General features: G+C 45.5%; 1 protein-coding gene across 1 annotated transcript in view; it reads right to left on the reverse strand.

Moving 5' to 3' along the window:
• Positions 1–22,117, reverse strand: part of frmd5b (FERM domain containing 5b) — a 91,179-nt gene that overhangs the window by 26,292 nt on the left and 42,770 nt on the right. The gene's annotated exons all lie outside the window — the stretch shown is intronic.

Here is a 22,117-nt window from a genome sequence, read left to right on the forward strand (position 1 = left end):
CATCTTTGATGATACCAGCCCAAACCAGTACTCCACCTCCACCTTGCTGGCGTCTGAGTCGGACTGGAGCTCTCTGCCCATTACCAATCCAGCCACGGGCCCATCCATCTGGCCCATCAAGACTCACTCTCATTTCATCAGTCCATAAAACCTTAGAAAAACCAGTCTTGAGATATTTCTTGGCCCAGTCTTGACGTTTCAGCTTGTGTGTCTTGTTCAGTGGTGGTCGTCTTTCAGCCTTTCTTACCTTGGCCATGTCTCTGAGTATTGCACACCTTGTGCTTTTGGACATTCCAGTGATGTTGCAGCTCTGAAATATGGCCAAACTGGTGGCAAGTGGCATCTTGGCAGCTGCACGCTTTACTTTTCTCAGTTCATGGGCAGTTATTTTGCGCCTTGGTTTTTCCATACGCTTCTTGCGACCCTGTTGACTATTTTGAATGAAACGCTTGATTGTTCGATGATCACGCTTCAGAAGCTTTGCAATTTTGAGACTGCTGCATCCCTCTGCAAGATATCTCACCATTTTTGACTTTTCTGAGCCTGTCAAGTCCTTCTTTTGACCCATTTTGCCAAAGGAAGGGAAGTTGCCTAATAATTATGCACACCTGATATAGGGTGTTGATGTCATTAGACCACACCCCTTCTCATTACAGAGATGCACATCACCTAATATGCTTAATTGGTAGTAGGCTTTCGAGCCTATACAGCTTGGAGTAAGACAACATCCATGAAGAGGATGATGTGGACAAAATTTGCCTAATAATTCTGCACTCCCTGTACAGTTGCTAACACACTTCATACTTTTCTTAAGTGGCTGAAATGACATGAATACATTTATTTCCTGTAGCTAAAATGGCAACCAGACTGCTTGCATGCCTTTGTGGGGCAATCGTGCTTGGACAGTCTCGGTCGTTGTGTCCTTGGGCAAGACACTTCACCCGTTGCCAACTGGTGGTGGTCAGAGGGCCCGGTGGCGCCAGTGTCCGGCAGCCTCGCCTCTGTCAGTGCGCCCCAGGGTGGCTGTGGCTACAATGTAGCTTGCCATCACCAGTGTGTGAATGTGTGTGTGAATGGGTGGATGACTGGTTGTGTAAAGCGCTTTGGGGTCCTTGGGGACTAGTAAAGCGCTATACAAATACAGGCCATTTACCATTTGTGCAAGTCAAGTATCGAAATGTGGCTGAAGTAAAATGCTCCGGTAATTTTACCACATCCTCTGTCAGCAGCCACTCTGAAATATCTTTTCTATTATTGTCCAGTTGATGTCTCTCATGCAAGTATATTTTGGGTTGAGATCAGGAGTTCTCAACGTTTTGAGTGTCAATTAAGGGAGCCATCATATAACTGACTGCTTCACCGACTTTGCTTTTATTGTAGTGTTTGTCATATATCTGCTCAGAGGGTGATGATTTCTGTGGTAATTGTTGTAACTGTAGTGTTTTTTTTGTTATATTTCTTTACAGCAGCTGTGTATTTCAGCATTTAAAGGTTCAGTCTGTTAGATATTGAATTGAAGAGAATCCCCCTTTCTTTTGCTCTGTTCCTATATAATGGTATGATATTGATAAAAACTATAGATTAATAGTCCACTCTTTTCTTATTAAGTACATGAGTAAAGTTTAACACTAGCCCACAGGTCGCACATTGAGAACCCTGGGGTTAGACTGTTAGAATTAAATTTGCTTTATTGCAAATTTACAGACAAAAAAAGCATAAAAACTAATCACACATATTCATTAAAACCACTTTCCTAGAATAACTCTACTTTCTAAAGGTTTAGGCCTTAACTATGTTTTCTTTATACTGTGATGTACAGTGTATGATCAGTTAAAATGAGTACATATATGAGTATATATTATTAATTATTTAATTAATTAATTAATTATGTGTGTATTCTTGTACCGATAAAGTAGCTCGGGCTAATATTATCCTGTCAGCTTACATTAAATTCACTGAAAAAATCATTAAGCTTTGGTATTTGATTTCACTGGTCTTCCCTGATCAGAATAAATGAATGGCCTAGAGGTTCTGTTCCCCAACACTTGCATGTGTGCTTGCTCAGGTGTATTTGAGAGTGCCTGCAACCTCAGGTATAATTTAATGTAAGAGATCAAATAATCTTAACAACCATCTCATGAATATGGATTTTATGCGAGCCAAGGGGAACATTCAAGACTTGTGATAAATCACAAAAAAGCAGACAGAGATCTGTAGACCAAAACCAGTTTTTATGGTCACAGAAATCAACTTTTGAGTTCTAGAAAAGATGAGGATCAGAAAAAGGATTTTCTTTTGCCTCTTATATAACTCAAAAATTGAGGAGAAGACTATGCACACTGTTCTTACAGGTGAAAATTGCCTTTCCCGCTTTTTAGAAAGAAGTCCACTGAGTATGCTCCATTTATCAGTCCTCCCAGAGAAAGCTTTAGTTGGATCGAGACAGACTGGCTTCAGATTCAAGACTCACATTCAGTGCCTTTGAGGAACGATGGATTAGCTCTTTGCTCTTGGGAAGACACTCAAGCAGTTATGGGAATTTGCTAATCCAGTCTTTGTGCACTTACTAAAGCTTATGACAGCATCCTTCAGGATGTATAGTTGAAGATGTACAGCAGGAACATAGGGTAGAAAGACCACAGCGCTGAGCCATTTGATCTTTGCTATGTTTTGTCTGCGAATGTCATGGTTACAATTTTTATTTTATAGTGATGATAAACTAGTTCTTACTGGTTTCATCACAGTGTCATTACACAAATGGGTTTGATAGTTTTAATAACTGAAATAAAATTTAGCCTATACTTCAGTGAATGAGGTTAAATGAAGTGCATGACTAAATCTGACCACATGCAAGCGTTTTAACCTTCACAAGGCTCAGGAATGCTGGCTAACATCTGAAACAATGAGATTTCAAATACAAGCAGCTGACCTCAAAAACTGCACATCCTAATTCTTCCATGGTGAGTCCTGGAGGAGTGGGATTAAGTTTGGCTAAAGTACACTAACCCGTTTTAGGCTCAGCTCAAACTCATATAAATCTGGGAAAGCTGAATGAATTATTTGTGGCAATAGCAGTAAACTTATGAGTAATAAGAATCGTAGCATTTTACATATATACATGTTCATGTATGTATCGGGGTTCTTATGAGATGCGTTGTGATAAGTGTAGTAGCATGGGCATGTGTGCACTGTGATATTAGCCACAGTGACTTCTGGGTAAATTAGATTAGTGCAGACCTGCCACAGGGAGAGGAATGTATTAAACAAGCAGAGGCCCGTAAGTGCTTTATGAAGGCACGCGCCGTGTTTCATCACAGCTACAATAAAAGTGATAAACGGGGAGATGGAAATAACCCAGACTGGGGCCAAATGATCACTGTGCTCCTTTAGTGGGAGCATCAACAGCAGCAGCACGCCGCTCTCTCAGCATGGCCAGGCCTTGCATTAGATTAATTATTGAGAGGGGTTCCATATCAGCTTGGGAAACACCACATCAATAAATAATGGTGTCATTTTAAGCTAGAGGATGGAAATTGCAACAACTGTGGGAATAGTTTTGAAAAAATTACTGCTTATAATAGCGTCTGGTAAAAGTGGTGCTTGACAACGTTTTGTTCCAGTTTTGCAACGCCACACAGCTCTCAGCTTTAGGTTAGCAGACGATTAAATGGAAGTATGGTTCACGGTGGTCTCAAACGTTGCCTGCTTCTTTGGAGCTCAACAACAAAGTTAATATTTAGCATATCTCAAAGCTCCACTGCATGATCTTTACGCTGATTTTTGCTGTTCTTTAAGAAGCTGTCCCTAAAGCTGCAAGCCTGTAAATGGCTTAGTATAATCTTATGATATGGTAATGTGTACTTTCCATATTCTACAGAGCGAAAGACTGTAGTGGATGTTCCTGTCAGTCAACAGCTGTTTGGTAAGAAGATTTACACTCAACATGCCTTCACTGGCAATCTCAGGGAAGAAATAAATCAGCTATATTGCAATGGCTTTTGCAGAAAGAAAGAAAGTGACTCGTGTATATTCTGAACATACACGAGTTACTTTAAATAAATAGACAACAGGCACCAGCACCATGGTGATGTAATAGTACTACTATACATTTAAATAACCTGGTGATGATGTGCACTGTATATTATACTAGGTTTCATTAAGCTTCTCTGTATGTTTGCTTAGTATATCTTACATTACTTAAATAAATAGGCTGTCTCCATAACAGCTGTAGTCACCCAGCTGTTTGCTCTAGCTGCATAATTCATGGACGCATGTGAGAGCAGTATTAAAGAACAGTATTTATTTATCCCTGACATCTTGCACGAATAGCCTCTTTGAAAGTGCATAATCTAAAAGTATAGCTAAGGATTTGTATCAGAACTCAATGGATCCAAACTCAAGACTCAAAACATCACTTTTCTTTCTCAGCAGCATGATTAAAAAGAGCATGGAATTCTTCTCTGAATTCAGTAGAGCTCAACTAAAAGCACAAGGCTATGCAGACCCGTGCTGACACTGGAAAAAAGAAAGTAGACACACTGAATAAAACCGTACTCAATGGCATTTCTATGGGGATGACTCACACCACTTCTTGTGGATAAAGCTCTCTCATTTCCATGTATTTTCCCCCAAATTGCATGAGACTGGGTCTTTATTTTCCTCTACAGCCATTAATTTACTGGTGATTCATTCTTGCTGCACAGCACAGTGACACTACTTTAAATTGCTCAGAATATATTGCTCGTCCTCAGATTTAATCTCAGTTCAACACAAGAAAAACACAGTGAGTATGAAGTCATGTTAGGAGAGGGACTTTTTGACATGAGTAAAGTGACTCATTTTGAGCTGAACATTTCAATTAAATCTTAGCTTTTAGAACAGGATTCGTGAAATATGGCTTTTTTCATGAAAAAAATTGTCATGATCCTGGGTCTTTTGACCCAGCGTTTTAAGTTTGAGTTTATTTTGTTCATTAGGTTATCTAAGTTCATTTGGTTATTAGACTCCTTGTGTTTTCTTCCCCTGTATTTAAGTTTCCCCTCAACCTTCGTGTTTCATGCTGCGTGTCATTTGTTATCAAGTTTGTATTATTATGCCTAAGTGTTTCTAGTTATTATTTTCCCCTCGTGTTTCCAACCATGTTAAATCTCCCCTGCTCTTTATGCGTTTCATGTCTGTGTCTTACGTTGTCAAGTTCGGGTTGTCATGTCTATGTCTCATTATGTTTCCTGTTTTATTGTGAAGAGGTCTGGTGTTCTGTGTTCATCATGTTCAGTTTTACTCTCCCACTGTGACGTCATTATGTTCATGTGTGCCAGCTGTTTCCTCATGTGTCTCCACTTCCCCTAATCACCTCCTGTGTATTTAAGTCCTCTGTTTTCAGTGTGTGATTGTCAGGTCGTCTGTTGTTCACGCCATGTTCTCCATGCCATGTTTCTAGGTTTCATGTCCAGGTTTTTCCATGTTGTTTGTTTAGTTCTCCCAGTTTAGGTTAATGTTAGTTTTATTTCTGTTTGCCTTGCCCTTTATTTGTACCTTTTCTGCCAGCCTCATTAAACGGCTCGCTTTTTGTTGATACTCAAGTTTTGATCCAAGTTCCTTGGTGTCTGCATTTTGGGTCCACTCTTCACAATACATACAGTCTGCTCTCGCCAGACTGTGACAAAAATATGGGTGATTCACAGTATAAACTCTCATGATCAAATCATTAAAACGTTGAAAACATATTAACAACTAGGGATAACCTTATCACCACCTACCTAATGCTATGTAAGTGCCCATTTCTTTGGTTTTGCTGCCCAAACAGTTATTGAGGCATGGACTACACTAGACCCCTTAAGATGTACTGTGGTACCTTGCACCACGATATTAATACGTTATCCTTTAAATTTCAAGATAGGGATTCCATGGATTGGACTTTTTTGTCCAGATCTAGAGAATTTGGAGGTCAAGTCAACATCTCAAAGTCATTGTTGGAGAATTCAAACCATTCTTGAACCATTCCTCTTACTTTGCGGCAGAGCACAAAGAGGGGACAGCCATCAGTGAGTACTGTTTTGATGAAAGGGTCTGCAGCGTGTCAAAACAACATCCACATGTATGGGAGAACCCAAGGTTTCCCAGCAGAACATTACCCGAAGCATCACACTGCCCGCCAGCTTACATTCCTCCCATAATGCATCCTGTTGCCAGCTGTTCCTCAGGTAAGTGACACCAGGCCATCCACATGATAGAAAAGAAAACATGATTCATCAGACCAGGCCACCTGCTTCAATAGCTCCGTGGGCCAGTTCTGATGCACACATGGCAACCATTGGTGAACACGAGTCAGCATAGGCACCCTGTCTGCAGGTATACAGCCCCAAACGCAACAAACTGCACTGTGCATTCTGACAGCTTTCTATCAGAACGCGCATGAACTTTTTCTGCTATTTGAGCTACAATAACTCGTCTGTTGGATCAGACCAGCCATTTCTCCCTACGCGCATAAATGACCCTTGGCTGCCCAAGAACCTGTCACGGGTTCACCAGTGTTCCTTCCTAGGACCACTTTTGATGGATAGTAATGCCTACAGAGAGCTGCACTTTGGGAAATGCTCCGACACAGTCATCAAACCATCACAATTTAGCTCTTGTGAAACTCGGTGAAATCTTTAAGCTAGCCCATTTTTCTTGCTTCTAACAAATCAACTTTGAGGACAGAATGTTCACTTGCTCCCTAATATGTCTCACTCACTAACAGGTGCTATAATGAAAAGATAATCAGTGTCATTTGCTTCACCTGTCAGTGGTCATACTGTTATGCCTGATCAGTATATAGTCTTTTTTTCAAATGGACAACCAAATAAAAGGATACACGTACACGCACACCCACACACACACACACACACACACACACAAACAAAAAAGGTGGTTGGTGATTCAGGAAAGAACAGATAAGTCTGAATAAAAGCCAACAAAGAAAAATCTACAGAAAAAAAATCCAAAACTAACAAAAGCAAGAGGAGGTTATGCGGGGAATTACAGGAAAGATAAACAGCCGAAAAGACAAACTGACAACTGACAAGGCAACACACAGAGTAACTACACAAGAGGAGCACACTAGAGGTGATATTAATGAGGGCAGAGGTGACAATCGAAAAAGTGAGAAAAATAAACCCAACGAGAGGAAGCAAAACAAACACAGACACACAAGCCAGTGTTTAATGGAAACAAGCAAAAAAAGACGCGGCAGTGACCATGATGCAGTGTCTGGTTTTTGATAAGCATAAACATTTTGTAGGCAAAGCTGTGAGTCACAAGGTATAATTCAGCAAGAAACAATCACTGAATTTAAAATTCTGCTAATGAAGGGTGTAAGGAAGCAAAAGAGTGGCTGTTAACTATGGTGCCACACTGTGACAACAGCTATGGCAGTGAATATGATGATTTGACTGGCCTCTTTTCCTTGGCAACCCAGAGTTGACCATTATAAAATAGACCAGCCTGCCATTCCAAATTGATGGGCACAGCATGATTGTTCAGAATATTAGTCACCTTTTCTTATTCTTAACAATGTGGTTGAATAGATTAGGGCTCTAAATGAATGGATTCGTTTAAGGTTTAGAATAAACACCACCCTTTCAAGTTCATTATGATGATGGCGCGGACGACCAACCCACGCAAAGAGTTCAGTGGGTGTTTTATTCATCAGAAAAAGAGAATAACTAACAATATAATGTAGGGTGATGTAACCCTGTTAAAGTTGCACAAAGACATGCTTAAGCAAAAATTTATATACAATGTAGTGTCAATCTGTGAGACACTAACATGCTATGACATTGCTTGACTACAGTTTAATACACATATTTTATTTTCTCACTCATATGCCCCTAAAACAACCCTCAGCTGCAAGGGGAAAAGACAGTGATCCTCTTAAAAAGATGTTCACTGTCAGCAGGCTGCCATCTTTATTGCCCTTGAAGTGGCCCAGTGGGACTGAACAATGCTGGGACTGTTCGCAATCACTCCTCGGCTTGGTCTTATAAATCCTTTCTTGTTTGTATTTTAGTATTTATTTATTTATTGTCATTGTCAAGAACAATGAAATTGCGTTTGGGGCTTCCATACAACCCAAAAAAAAGAAGAAAATAATAAATACCCCTTAAAACCCAAGTGTACATATTTAACCCAGTGTGACTCCAATGCAATAAGACAATCCTTAGCAATAATGTTCGTAGAAATTCAGACAAAGACCTGAGAAACATGACAAAATACAACAATGCAACCCATTCAATATTATTGTACTGTGAGATATATCAGATATGATAGTTATCTATTTAAGAAAGAGGGGGGGGGGGGGGCAGGAGGGGGAAGAGAATAAAGATATGATGCACCAATGCAGACCAGTTCATTGCTATTAAGAAGTTGGATATGGTTATTGTCCGTGAGAGGGGGGCAGAGAGTTCAGGAGCCTCACAGCCTGTGGATACAGGCTGTTGGCCAGTCTGGATGTTCTGGCCTGTATAGACCTGTACCTTCTCCCTGAGGGCAGCAGATGGAAAAGGTGGCGCGCAGGGTGATGTTGGTCCCGCAGGATACTGTGCACCCTCCTCAGACAGCGAGTGGGGAAGATATTACTGATCTCTGGCAGACTTGTTCCAATAATTCTGCCAGCTTCTTTCACCACCCGCTGGAGTGCTTGCTGATCGGCCTTGGTGCAGCTGGGGAACCACACTAGAAATCCATACGTCAGAACGCTGCTGATGGCACAGTTGTAGAAGTTCAACATCAGAGATCTGGGAATGTGTGCGCTCCGCAGTCTCCTCAGGTAGTAGAGGCGCTGTTGGGCCTTCCGTACAACTGAGGTGATATGGTTGCCCCAGGACAGGTCCTCGGTCACAGTTACCCCCAAGAATTTAAAACTGCTCACCCTCTCCACCGCCTCACTGCCAATGAAGAGAGGCAGATGGTTGTTATGGCCCCTCTTCCGGAAATCTACAATGATCTCCTTGGTCTTTTTGGTGTTTAAGACCAAGTTATTGTCGTGGCACCATGACTCTAGTTGTTGCACCTCTGTCCTATAGTTTGTCTCATCATTGTTGGATATAAGTCCAACAATGGGTAGAGGTTCGAGCTCCTGGGGCCTTCATTAAAGAGATGCCACAGTGGAGAAGTGTCCCTGAGATCAGGAAACCCATAAGAATTATTAGGACAACCATACTCAGTGTACGCTATTGCTTAAACATGCTGTTAGTGGAAGACGGAAGAGGGGGAGAGAGAGTTTTGGACAGAGAGATAAAAGGCTATGTGGAAAACGCAGGATAGTGCAGGATATAAAAAGGAAAAGAAATAAATAGAGGGAAGCCAGTACAAAAAGAAAGACAACCTTCACAGATGTCTTGTAGCCCCAGCTGAGCAGTCTCTCTGTCTTTTCTCTTAGAAAAATCTTGTGATGTGCATGAGATGAAAACAAGCCAAACCACAGAGCACCTGTTTTTTCGTCCTTCCTTTAACCTCTGATTCAAAGCACTGAGCACTGCTCTCACAATAAAGCCTGACACAATCTCAAAACTTTGGCTGAAAGTTAAAAAGTTTAATTACAAGTGTCCAATCTTATATTTTCAATATTCCATATTTCAGACCAGATAGGCAAACAAAACATGGTGACGTGTACCATAAACAGCGGCCAACCTTCTTGAAATAGGCTGCATTTCAAAATAATATTCATGTTCACGGCTAACACCTGGGCTTTGTAGCTGGCAACAGTTCAGCTCTGCTATATACACAGTAATTTGTGTGGGAGAAATGCTTTACATACAGTATGCTCTATAGCAGTGGTTCTTAACCTGGGTTCGATCGAACCCTAGGGGTTCAGTGACTCAGTCTCAGGGGTTCGGCAGAGCCTCCGCCATGACATGCATGGCTCATTTTGTGCACCAGTAAAAAAAAAATCACATTTTATTTTTCACTAAAGAGGGGTTCAGTGAATGCGCATATGAAGCTGGTGGGGTTCGGTACCTCCAACAAGGTTAAGAACCACTGCTCTATAGGAAGTGAGACTATAGTTTCTGCACTGTTTTAACATTAAATGCCCTCAACCTATCAGCAACAACTATAGTAGCAAACTGGTAACTTATTTTTGTCTCAAAAATGCTAATAATTAACCCATTAATTACAAGACAATATATCATTATGAAGAAAGCTGCAGCTAATTTGCATTCTCCATGCAATCAAAATACATGTTTGTAACTTTTTCCCAATGCACAGTCCCCATTAATACCTAAATGCCTTTTTACCACCCTCTGATTATCAGTCATTTAAGAAACATTTTAAATTCTTAAATAGCATCAGACTTTTCATTGCACAGACTTTGCAGCCTTTGCCTTTAACACTGAGCAGAGCCCCTAAAAAGTCTTCATTAAAATTCTGTATAACTTTCCTTGTAGTTGCTACACTTTCAAATTTTTCACTGAGGGTTTATATCAAAACTTGATTATGGTGTTATTCTATGTCCATGCAACTACAAGTACGAGACCAGGGAAACATTTTAAAGTCAAGTGGAAGCACAGCTGCTGAATCACTGCTGAAAGAGCTGCAGCCGTGTCTGGCATTTAACAAGCTCTGCAGCAGTGTACGCCCTGTCAGCATTTTTACTGTAGGATCACAGTCAAAGTTTCGTTTAAAAACACACATACAACAAATATATATTCTATCTAGCTGCATTCGTTATAAATATGTGACATATAAAGTTGAAGAAAGACATTTTATTGCTACATGATTGCTGTACATGTACTTTCTTTCACATGCACATCAAAAAGGCAATCAGAAGGTTCTTAAATTTCCTGGTCATTTTAGATACATGAATTGCTCACTGTATAGCTCATGATCTTGATACTGAAGATCACAGAGGGCAAATGTAAGGCTGGATAAATTAAATGGATCACATTCCAGTTACTGCTCTCTGTGACACACAGTCAGCTATATCTGAGTTATTTCTGCCTAAACTTCCTTTCTTTATTTGTTAGATTATGACTGATATGTCTTACAAAAAGAGAGAGAGAATGAAGAAATTCATTCTTTCATTATATATGGGTAAAAGATACACTAACAACCATCTGGTAACTGGGGTCTCAGTGGACATTTTTAGAAGTGTAATGCATACATACACAGCTCATTTGATATCTAACCTTTGAAGCTTGTCTTTTATGTTTTAGATATCACAGAGAAATCCCTAAAGCTGTTTCTGAGATATTGAGAAGAGGGTGGGCCACGTGGACAGATGACAGATCAAGAACATCCCTGTGGCTACGGTTGTTCAATATAAGCCTAAAAATACAATTTAATTTGAGTGGCCATCTTTGAATTTTGGCTTGACAATACAATATTATTTTGTGCCGAAACAAATCACTGGAGGTAACTCTGACCTCAAGACATTACTAACAGGTCATTTGTCTCATATTAAGCTATTACTGTCTCTCTGAATTTAGTCTTTTTAAAAAATGAAGGGATACTCTAAATTAGATTCGCTAAACTGTGCCAAAAATCTGGAACACTGCTTGTGATCACAAGAGACTTTCTTCAAATAGTAATGTAATATGCTTCACACTTTAATTCATCAGACTGACGTTTTCTTTAGTCTTGGAGTCTTATATAATGGTGTTTAAAAATCTAGCTTTAACCTATATTAGCTGCTAAATGGTGTTCACTGTTGAATTTAAACTACAGCAGAACCAAGGTAAGTGTATACATCTTTGTTTTTTTGTATTAGCCTTACAAATGTAGATGCAGATTAACATCCAGCTCCATTTCACCTGCAAGAAAACTGGGTGTCTGGCTTTCCCTTTGCTTGCTTCTGAAATAATGGTAGAGAAATGTGGAATACACCAGGCACAGACACACGCACACACAGGTAGGTACAGCCAACTTCCACATTTATTCACGTGTTGTTGTTTTGACAGCTGACTCAGTCACACAGTCTGACAGCTCACGAGCCCAGCTGATCTCTTCCCTGGCCGCTCCTCCTCGTCTCACTATAAACACAGCGGAGGGAGACCATCATCAGTCCATAAACAACATCAGCTGTTCTTACCGGCCTCGCAGCGCCGCCCTGATGAGCCTTCCGCTCCACTCCTCCCCTGCAGCTGCGCCCGGGGCCACGCCTCCGCCACACACCCCCACCGCCCGTTCGAGGCCGGGGAGCCGTCCGGCCGAGCCAACTCCCCCCCCCCCCGCGAGCGAGAGAGGAAATCGGCCACTGCCATCTGCGCCCCCGGCCTATGGATCACCTTGAACTTAAAGGGCTGCAACGCCAGATACCACCGGGTGATCCGGGCGTTGGCATCCTTCATGCGGTGGAGCCACTGCAGCGGGGCGTGGTCCGAACAGAGGGTGAATGAGCGTCCCAGGAGGTAATAGCGCAGGGAGCCGACCGCCCACCGGATGGCCAGGCACTCCTTCTCCACGGTGCTGTACCGGCGCTCGCGCTCTGCTAGCTTCCGGCTGATGTATAGGACAGGGCGGTCGGCCCCCCTTACCTGCTGGGACAAAACGGCTCCCAGCCCTCTGTCCGAGGCGTCAGTCTGCAGAACAAAAGGGAGGGAAAAGTTAGGAGTGTGAAGCAGCGGCTCCCCACAGAGAGCCTTTTTCACCTGCACAAACGCCGCCTGGCACGGCCCCGTCCACTGGACCAGATCCGGGGCACCCTTTCGAGTGAGATCGGTCAGGGGGCTGGTTAGCTGCGCAAACCCCGGCACAAAGCGACGATAGTAACCCGCCAACCCCAAGAACCGTCTCACCTCCTTTTTCGTCCTGGGGCGCGGGCAGGATGCGATAGCCGCCGTCTTCTCCACCTGTGGACGCACCTGCCCGCCCCCCAGGTGGTACCCCAGATACTGCACCTCCCTCCGTCCAACCGCGCACTTCTTCGGATTGGCCGAGAGCCCCGCCCCCCTCAGGGACTCCAGGACCGCGGCCACCCGCAGCACATGCTCCGCCCAGGTGTCGCTGTGGATGATCACGTCATCCAGGTAGGCGGCAGCATACGCTGCGTGCGGACGCAGTACCCGGTCCATGAGACGCTGGAAAGTGGCCGGGGCCCCGAACAGGCCAAACGGAAGTGTCACGAACTGGTACAAACCGTACGGAGTGGAGAAGGCCGTTTTCTCCCTGGCCTCGGCAGACAAGGGAATCTGCCAATAGCCCTTGGTTAAGTCCAGTGTCGTGAAAAAGCGGGCCGTGCCTAACCGGTCCAGGAGCTCGTTGACCCGAGGCATGGGGTAGGCATCAAAGCGTGACACTTCGTTCACCCTGCGATAGTCGACACAGAACCGTATAGACCCATCCTTCTTCGCCACCAGAACGATGGGGCTACACCAGGCGCTGTGCGACTCTTCTATTACTCCCATCCTCAGCATTTCCGCCAATTCCCTCTGCACGATTTTTCGCTTGTGCTCCGGGAGCCTGTAGGGCCGTGAACGCACCGTCACGCCAGGCTGCGTCACGAAATGGTGCTCGATGAGGGACGTCCGGCCGGGCAGGGGGGAGAACACGTCCGCAAAACGCTGTTGCAACGCGACAACATCCGCTCTCTGGGCCTGTGTGAGATGGTCATCACAAGGGAGGGAGGCGGGAATGATAGAATTTGGCACCTCAGGCCCCAACTCATCTCTCTCCTTCACCAAGCTCACCAGAGAAGCGGTTTCAACCTCTCGCCACAGTTTGAGGAGATTGAGGTGATAAATCTGCGTGGCTCCTCCCCTGTCCGACCGAGCGACCTCATAGTCCACGTCCCCGACTCGCCGTGTGACCACAAAGGGTCCTTGCCACTTGGCGAGCAACTTCGAGCTGGAAGTAGGGAGTAACACAAGCACTTTATCTCCCGGTGAAAATTGCCTGAGCCTAGCCCCTCTGTCATACAGGCGTTGCTGACGCTGCTGAGCCTGGAGCAAATTCTCCCGTGACAACCTCCCCAAAGTGTGGAGTTTTGCTCTCAGGTCCAACACGTACTGAATCTCATTTTTGGCGGGGCTCGGACCGTCCTCCCAGCTTTCTTTAATCAGGTCGAGCACCCCACGTGGCCTCCTGCCGAACAGCAGTTCAAAGGGAGAAAATCCCGTGGAGGCCTGGGGCACCTCCCGCACTGCGAATAACAGAGGGTCTAGCCAGTGATCCCAATTGCGTTCATCCTCGTTAATGAACTTCCGAATCATGGACTTTAAAGTCTTATTCAGCCGCTCCACCAGCCCGTCAGTCTGAGGGTGGTAGACGCTGGTCCGAATAGATTTAATGCCCAGTAATTCGTACAGTTCCCGCAGTGTACGAGACATAAACGACGTGCCCTGGTCAGTCAGTATCTCTTTCGGGATTCCGACTCGGGAGATGACCTGAAACAGTGCCTGCGCCACACTCTTTGCAGAGATGGTGCGCAGCGGAACTGCTTCCGGGTACCGCGTTGCGTAATCCACCAGGACTAACACAAAGCGGTAGCCGCGTGCACTCCGGTGAAACGGCCCGATGAGGTCCATGCCGATGCGCTCAAACGGGACCTCAATGAGGGGGAGAGGGCGCAGCGGCGCCTTCGGTATGGCCGGCTGGTTAACAAGTTGGCAGTCCGGGCAGGACGCGCACCAGCGGCGCACATCCGCTCGGATGCCCGGCCAATAAAATCGGGCCGTTATTCGCTCCAGAGTTTTCTCATAGCCCATATGCCCTGCCATGGGGTTATAGTGGGCCGCCTGGAAAAGCGTTTCCCGGCGGCCCTGCGGCACCAACAACTGGGTGTGTGTTTCCTCTGTCTGAGTGTCACGACTCACTCGATATAATCGGTCGTTTAATAAGACGAAACGCGGGTAGGTCTGCGCGGCCTCAGGGCGCACCACGTGACCATCAATAGCCATCACTTGGTCAAAGGCTGAGCGTAGGGTGCCGTCACGAGACTGCTCCAGTGGGAAATCACCCATGGGGGACACTTCCGGGGCCGGCGGGACGTCCCGTGAGGGACCCGCCGGCTCCTCCCCCCCGGAGTCAGGGTCGGACGACCCCGCGTCACCGCTGAACGCCGCGCACACGCTACACCCCGCTTCCGGTCGTGATCGCACCCCCGCGTACTGTCCCAGTAGCTGATGAAACCCCGGCCAATTGGTACCCAGAATCAGGGGGTGCGACAGGCGCGGGCTAACCGCCGCCGTTACTCTATGCGTTTTGCCCTTATACTTTAATAACAGCGGCACTATGGGATACCTGTGAACGTCACCATGCACACACCTCACCTCCACCCATTCTGCCTCCAGCAATGCCCCGGGGCGAACCAAGCTTTGGTGTACGAGGGTCTGCGTGCAGCCCGTGTCCACCAACGCCTGGTGTATACCCCCTCGAGTCCTTACCGGAATACTGTATGTCCCTCCTGGACCGGGGGAGGGTGCTGGGGCGCCAGCAACACGAAACACCTGCCCCACTTCCATAAGCGGACAATCCCTCCTCAGGTGCCCCGGCTGCCCGCACTTCCAACACTCCGGCCCCGGCGTCTGTGCTGCTCTCCGTGGCTCGGGGGCGGCTCCACTTGGCTCGGCTGCCCTGGACGGCACCAACGCCGCGAAAGGGTTAGTGGGGCTCAGCGCCGGCAGCCGCTCTGCCTGCCCTGGTGCCGGCACACGGCGCCTCGGGGCCGGCACCGGGGCCTGTTTGTTCGGCCTCCGTCCAGCGTCCCCGGGTTCCCCTGCTCCAGCGGCAAGGTGGTCCTCCGCCAGCGTCACCGCTACCTCCAAGCTTGCGGGCCGGTGGCACCGGACCCATCTCGCCGTCTCCGCTGGCAATCCCTCCGTGAACTGCTCCAGCACCACCTTGTCCACCAGCTTCGTCTCCCCCTCCGATGTTCCCGGTTGCAGCCAGCGTACCGCCGCGTCGCGCAGCTGCCGGGCCCAGGCGAATGGTCGGTCCGTTGTAGCCAGCCGACAGGCCCGGAACCGCCGGCGGTGGTCTTCGGCGGTGAGCCCTAGCCTGTCCACCACCGCCCGGCTCACGTCCGCGAAGCTGCTCCTCGACGCCGGAGGCAGACTCAGGGCCGCTGTTTGTGCCTCCCCGGACAGCAGGGGGAGCAGCCGCGGAGCCCACTCCTCCCGCGGCCATTGGCAAGCCTCCGCCGTGGCACGGAAGGTCTCCAAAAAAACCTGTGGGTCGTCCCCGTCCCCCATCCGGGGCACCGCCACCGACAGTGGCGAGGGCTTCGGCGTGGCAGCGGCCCCGACCAGCCGCTCCAGAACTTGCGTCTGCCGGTCCGTCTGCTCCCGCAGCGCGGCCAGGTGGGCACGCTGGTCGGCCGCCTGATCCCGGCTCATCGTCGCCATCTCCGCCAGCATCTGCGCCAAGAATTGCAGAGGCTGGGCGGGTGGCGCGGCCTGTGGGTCGGACATTTCCCCACCGGCACTTTCCCGGGTTTCGGCACCACTTGTGGAATACACCAGGCACAGACACACGCACACACAGGTAGGTACAGCCAACTTCCACATTTATTCACGTGTTGTTGTTTTGACAGCTGACTCAGTCACACAGTCTGACAGCTCACGAGCCCAGCTGATCTCTTCCCTGGCCGCTCCTCCTCGTCTCACTATAAACACAGCGGAGGGAGACCATCATCAGTCCATAAACAACATCAGCTGTTCTTACCGGCCTCGCAGCGCCGCCCTGATGAGCCTTCCGCTCCACTCCTCCCCTGCAGCTGCGCCCGGGGCCACGCCTCCGCCACAAGAAATTAATTACATTTTACAATTACTACCCCAAATAATATGTGTGCATGTCTGTTTAGGCGTGCAAGTTGTGGAGGAATATCAGGCAATACCTACATTTAATTGAAAACCCTTGCATTACTGTTAAAGAAGCAATGTTATACTAGAACAATTGTCAGTTAAATATGTTGCCGTTTTATCACAGCTGGTGTAATGGTAAGTCCTGTTGGCTCACAAAAAGAAGGTCCTGGGTTCAAATCTGCTGAGCGGTTTCTTTATGGAGTTTTCATGATCTCCTCGTGCCAGAGGCGGTTCTAGCCTCCTCCCCACACATGCATGTTTTTTAATTAATGACTCTAAAGCTATTTTAGAAAATGGATGGCTTTAATAAAATTAACTTTGATAACAAGTGCAATGATAAAGTATGCATTTTATTTACCATGTTCACCTTCTCAGTTCAACTCATTCACTGATAAACATTCAGAATACACAGCGGCATAATAATTTATATCTTTGCTTGCTCCACTTTTCTTCTAAACTTTGGGTGTTGTTGCAAAAAAACAAAAAACAAAAAAAAAGCTTCACAGCTGGAACAGGAACCGAAAATGTCAAAACAGGAAACAAAGCAAACACAGATGGTTTTCAGCAGTTTTCTGTAGTGCGTCCCATGTTTTCCACCTGTTCCAGCAACTGGCATCTGTATAGCATCCCCGGTTGAAAAGATGGTCTCTCAAACTGATGGTTCACAATCCTTTTATTAAACAGCCGTGTATGTGAACACACCGTAAGAGCTACAACATACAGAATAAAAGACTATTAGTAAATCAAACAGTGTGTTACCTTTAACCTTTTGACTTATTCATTAATCACAAATTAATTCTCCTTACCTTACATAACAAATAACACTAAAACTTGTAAATTATTGCATATAACAGGGAAATCGTTGCATCGCTGCCTAAACATGACGAGGTACGTTAGCGCCCTCTAGTGGGTGAAAACTTAGCCTTTATGCTTAGTAGCGGTCAGCAGCTATATGCTCCGTAAAACAACAAAATACATATCTACAGGACAAACTTTGTTACAAACCTTGTTCCCTCATCAACCAGGTGCTAAGAAACTGCTTTCGACTCAGTGTTGCACCTTAATAGCCGTTCTTTTTCTCATTCCCGTCCATTAACCATAGAGCACACCTTCTCTCTGTGCATTAAAACTCGCGCTTCTGCCATATGGTTTACGCCACTTGATTTACGGCACCTTGTCGCTCTGTGACTTTCAAAATAAAAGCATTCACTCCAACAATATAATAGCCACTCATAAGTTTACAAAACACTTTACCAAATATTAATGAGGTCATTTACACTCCCACCAAATCATTAAGAGCTTAACTGGGAATTAACTGAAGCGATAATGATTTCCTAATGAAGAAATGACCCGTAACCATTAAACTGTATGATAACACATAGTTCCATTGAACCTTAAACTTTAGAATACAGTTAAACAGTCTCTAATAGCAAAACCAGTTTCTGCACTGGGCGTTCCACTATAGAACGTTTACTTGAACATTGTCCCTTCTCAGTCTTCCTTTCTCCGAAGCAAATCCTTACTTTTCTTACAAGTCCGTCTTTGTCAGTTACTGTGTCCACTACACGTGCTAATCTCCATTCATTGCGGGGTAGATCATCCATCTTCTCCATGACAACATCTCCAACTTTCAAGTTTCTCCTTGGAGTGTGCCATTTCTGTCTTGTTGCGATGTTGGATAGATACTCCCTTTTCCAACGTGACCAAAACTGTTCTGATAAGTACTGCACCTGCCGCCACCTTTTACGTGCGTAAATATCCTCTTTGATGAATGTGCCTGGAGGGGGCAGGGATATCTTTGATTTCATAGTAAGCAGGTGATTTGGCGTCAAGGGCTCTGGGCTGCTTGGGTCACTTAGGTTGTCCACCGTTAGAGGCCTGCTGTTGACAATCGCCATTGCCTCATAAAAGAATGTCCTTAACGATGCGTCATCCATTCTGCCAGATGAAAGTGAAATTGTGAAGCGCAGAATGTTTCGAACTGTCCTGATTTGTCTTTCCCATACACCTCCTGTATGGCTTGAATGAGGAGTGTGCATTTTGAAGTCACACTGCTTCTCTGCAAGAAATGTGGTAATGCGATTGGAGTCCACTTGTTTTAAAGCTTCTTGTAGCTCATTTTTGGCTCCGACAAAGTTGCTTCCTTGATCGCATCTAATCTCACTGACTGCTCCTCTTATGGCTATAAAACAGCGGAGCGCATTGATAAAGGCGTCTGTAGTCATGTTGTCCAACATTTCTATGTGCACTGCTCTGCAGCAAAGGCATGTAAAAAGAAGTCCATAACGCTTGTGCTCTTTGCGAGCTTGTTTGGTTAGAAAAGGACCAAAACAGTCCATTCCACAGAATGTAAAGGGTGGAGATGGATCTAAGCGCTGCGTTGGGAGATCAGACATCTTTTGTTCCTCTGTGCGTCTTCTGAGTTTGCGACACTTCACACAGTGGTGTATAAAATTTGCTACGGCCTTGTTGATGCCTGGAATCCAAAATCCATTCACTCTGATCTCATTGATTGTAAAACCTTTCCCTTGGTGCTGCACCTTACTGTGGAAATTATCTATTATTAGTTGAGTGACATGGTGACCTTTTGGAACTATCACTGGGTGTTTCAGTATTGAGGAGAATGAAGCATCTTTAAGTCTTCCTCCCACCTTAAGGAGTCCATCAGTATCAAGAAAAGTGTCCATTTGAAACAGTTTACTTTTGTGTGGAAGTGGTTTCCCGTTCTTTAGCAACCTTATCTCCTCTGCATATTCACTTGCTTGTGTGTCTCTTAGAATAACACATTGTGCATTTTGTCTTTCTTGTACTGTACTGTGGCCTGTTGTTTTGTCTCCCTTGGCACAGCGAATGAGTCGAGCTATGGCTTGGGTGGCTTTGTACCATGAGGAAAACTTTGTTAACTTGTCTGATAAACCTTTTTTCTCTGTTTTGAGCGTGTTCAGTGCCTGCACCTTCTTAACCTCTGGGTCTCCAAGTGGTATGTTCATGTCGATGTCAGCAGGTGGAGGTATTTCCTTAAATGGAAGTGGCATTTCATAATGGCCTTCAGTGTTTTTGTAAATTCCTTCCTTTAACATGTTCAGAAAGAGAATGTCATCTTGAGACACTGACTTGTTATCCTTGTCGTTATCCTTAAAGTCAGAGTCAAGGACCTTGATTACATCAGCTGGAGTCACTGGGGGAAGCTCTTTAACTGCAACTCTGTGACACACAGTAGACATGCTAGAAGAGTCACCATAAGATGATGTCGGGCCTACAATACTCCAGCCCAATGCTGTGCGAACTGCATAGGGTTCGTTCTCGCCTCCTAAGATTACCTGCTTTGGAGCTAGTGCCTTAGAGCAACTGTAGCCAATTAAAAGGCCGACTTCACATTCTAGCTGTGGAGGAATCTCGTTCCTTATTTCCTTGAGATGATTCCACCGCCTTGCCGTTTCACAGGTAGGAATGTGAGAGCGGTTAACTGGTATACATTCTTTAGTGTAAGCAGGAGGGAGTTCAATCATTTCTGAGGAGTTATAGCCTCTTACCTTGAGACCTGAGATGCGTTCGCTTGGCACAACAACATCCTTACCAAGCAGTGTAGTGAGCTTCAACCTTATTGGGGTAGCCTTAGCTTGGAGGTTATTAGACACATCTTGGTCAATGAACACGGTGTCACTTTGCGTGTCTAGGAGGGCATAAACAAGCCTTTCTGTACCTGGATGTTGCTCTGAAGAAACCCATACTGGTAGAATCATGGAGGTGCTCACGCACTGTTCACTGGCTTCTGCATTCAGAGACAGGGTGGTTGCAGCCTGTTCTGTGCTGATCTGAGTTTGTGGCTGGTTTGAGGCTGATTTATCATTGTTATAGTTGAAGTCGTGCAGACAGGTAGGATGTTTTTTCTTACACACTTCACATACAAGTCTGTAATTACAGTTCTTTGCGCTGTGTCCGGGTTTAAGACAACCATAGCAGAGTTTTTTCTCCTTTATATATTTCCTTCGTTCCTCAAGCAATATTCCATTGAACTGTGGACAACTGTGAAGTTTATGTCCGTTGTTTTGACAGAACATGCATGGGGCCTTAACATTTGGACCTTTATTTTCAGTCTCAGTTATCGCCTGGGTATGGAGAACACTAGAGGTGGGCCTTTTGTCCTTTTGGCAGCCCTTACCAGTGTCTGTGGTGAAGTTTACAGAGTGGAGAGCCTGAAATGATGTAATCGGGTTGCACATGATCTCTGCTTCAGAAGACATGAACTTGGCAAAGTCCTTTAAACCTGGAAACTTCCCACTTTCTTTCATAAACTGAGTGGCCTGACGATTCCAACTTGCAGCCGCCCAGTTTGGTAACTTTTGAACGAGTTTTTGGTTCTCCTCACAATCGTTGAGAATGCTTAAGCCTTCAATGTGGGGCATGGCCTCGTGACATGTTTGAATGAAATCAGCAAATGCCCTGAATCCTGTGGAGTCATTTGTTTGGATCTTTGGCCATTTTGCCAGTCTTTCTCTGAAAGCCCTCTGTACCACAAATGGATGTCCATACCTGTGGTTGAGACGCTCCCATGCATCTCTGTATGCTTCACTGTCGTTTCTATAGAAGATGCCATCAAGCGTTTGTCGAACTGGACCTCCTATGTATTTCTTTAAGTAGTGCAGTTTGTCAGCAGGTGAGATGTTCCTTTTATCAATGAGAGCAGTAAAGGAAGCTTTCCACTCTATGAATTGTATTGGGTCACCTGTGAACGTGGAGGGCTCTGGCACTGGCAGTCTGTTCAATGCAACACTATCCAGTACTGCTTGTGCTAAGTAGAGGACATCTGTTTGTGGAAGTGAGGTAGACACTACATTGTTGTCAGGGACTTTACTGAGATTAGAAACTGTGGGGGCTTTCTGAGCAGTGTTTCTATAGTCAACATCAGAGGCACTGATTTCACTCTTTATCTCAGTGTCATAGGTCCTTAGTCTAGCTCGTGCAGCCTTTAACTCCTTTTCAGCCTTCAGTTTCTCTAGCTCACGCCTTTGAGATTCGAGCTCCTTTCTTTGCCTTTCTTCTAAAAGCTGAATCTTTTCCTTTTGTTTTTCCTCCTCTAATAACACCTCATACTCTGCTTCTTTGGCTGCTAACTCTGCTGCAGCCTCTGCTCTTTTAACAGCTACTACTGACATTGCAGAGTATGACTTACTGGCAGAAGAGTTTTTACTTGAGTGCGTGACTGAGGAACTGTAAATGGACTGAGCATAGTCTGGCTCAAGAAGCTCACGGAGACGTATCTTTACCTTGTCCCTATCATAGTCATCTATGCCTGAGAGTCTTTCATGAGCAATCTTGATAATGTCTCTGGTGAC

The sequence above is a fragment of the Diplotaxodon limnothrissa genome, linkage group LG1 (assembly GCF_057381915.1).
Source record: "Diplotaxodon limnothrissa isolate DT_005_m linkage group LG1, D_limnothrissa_male_GT1.1, whole genome shotgun sequence".
Classification (NCBI taxonomy): Eukaryota; Metazoa; Chordata; class Actinopteri; order Cichliformes; family Cichlidae; genus Diplotaxodon; species Diplotaxodon limnothrissa.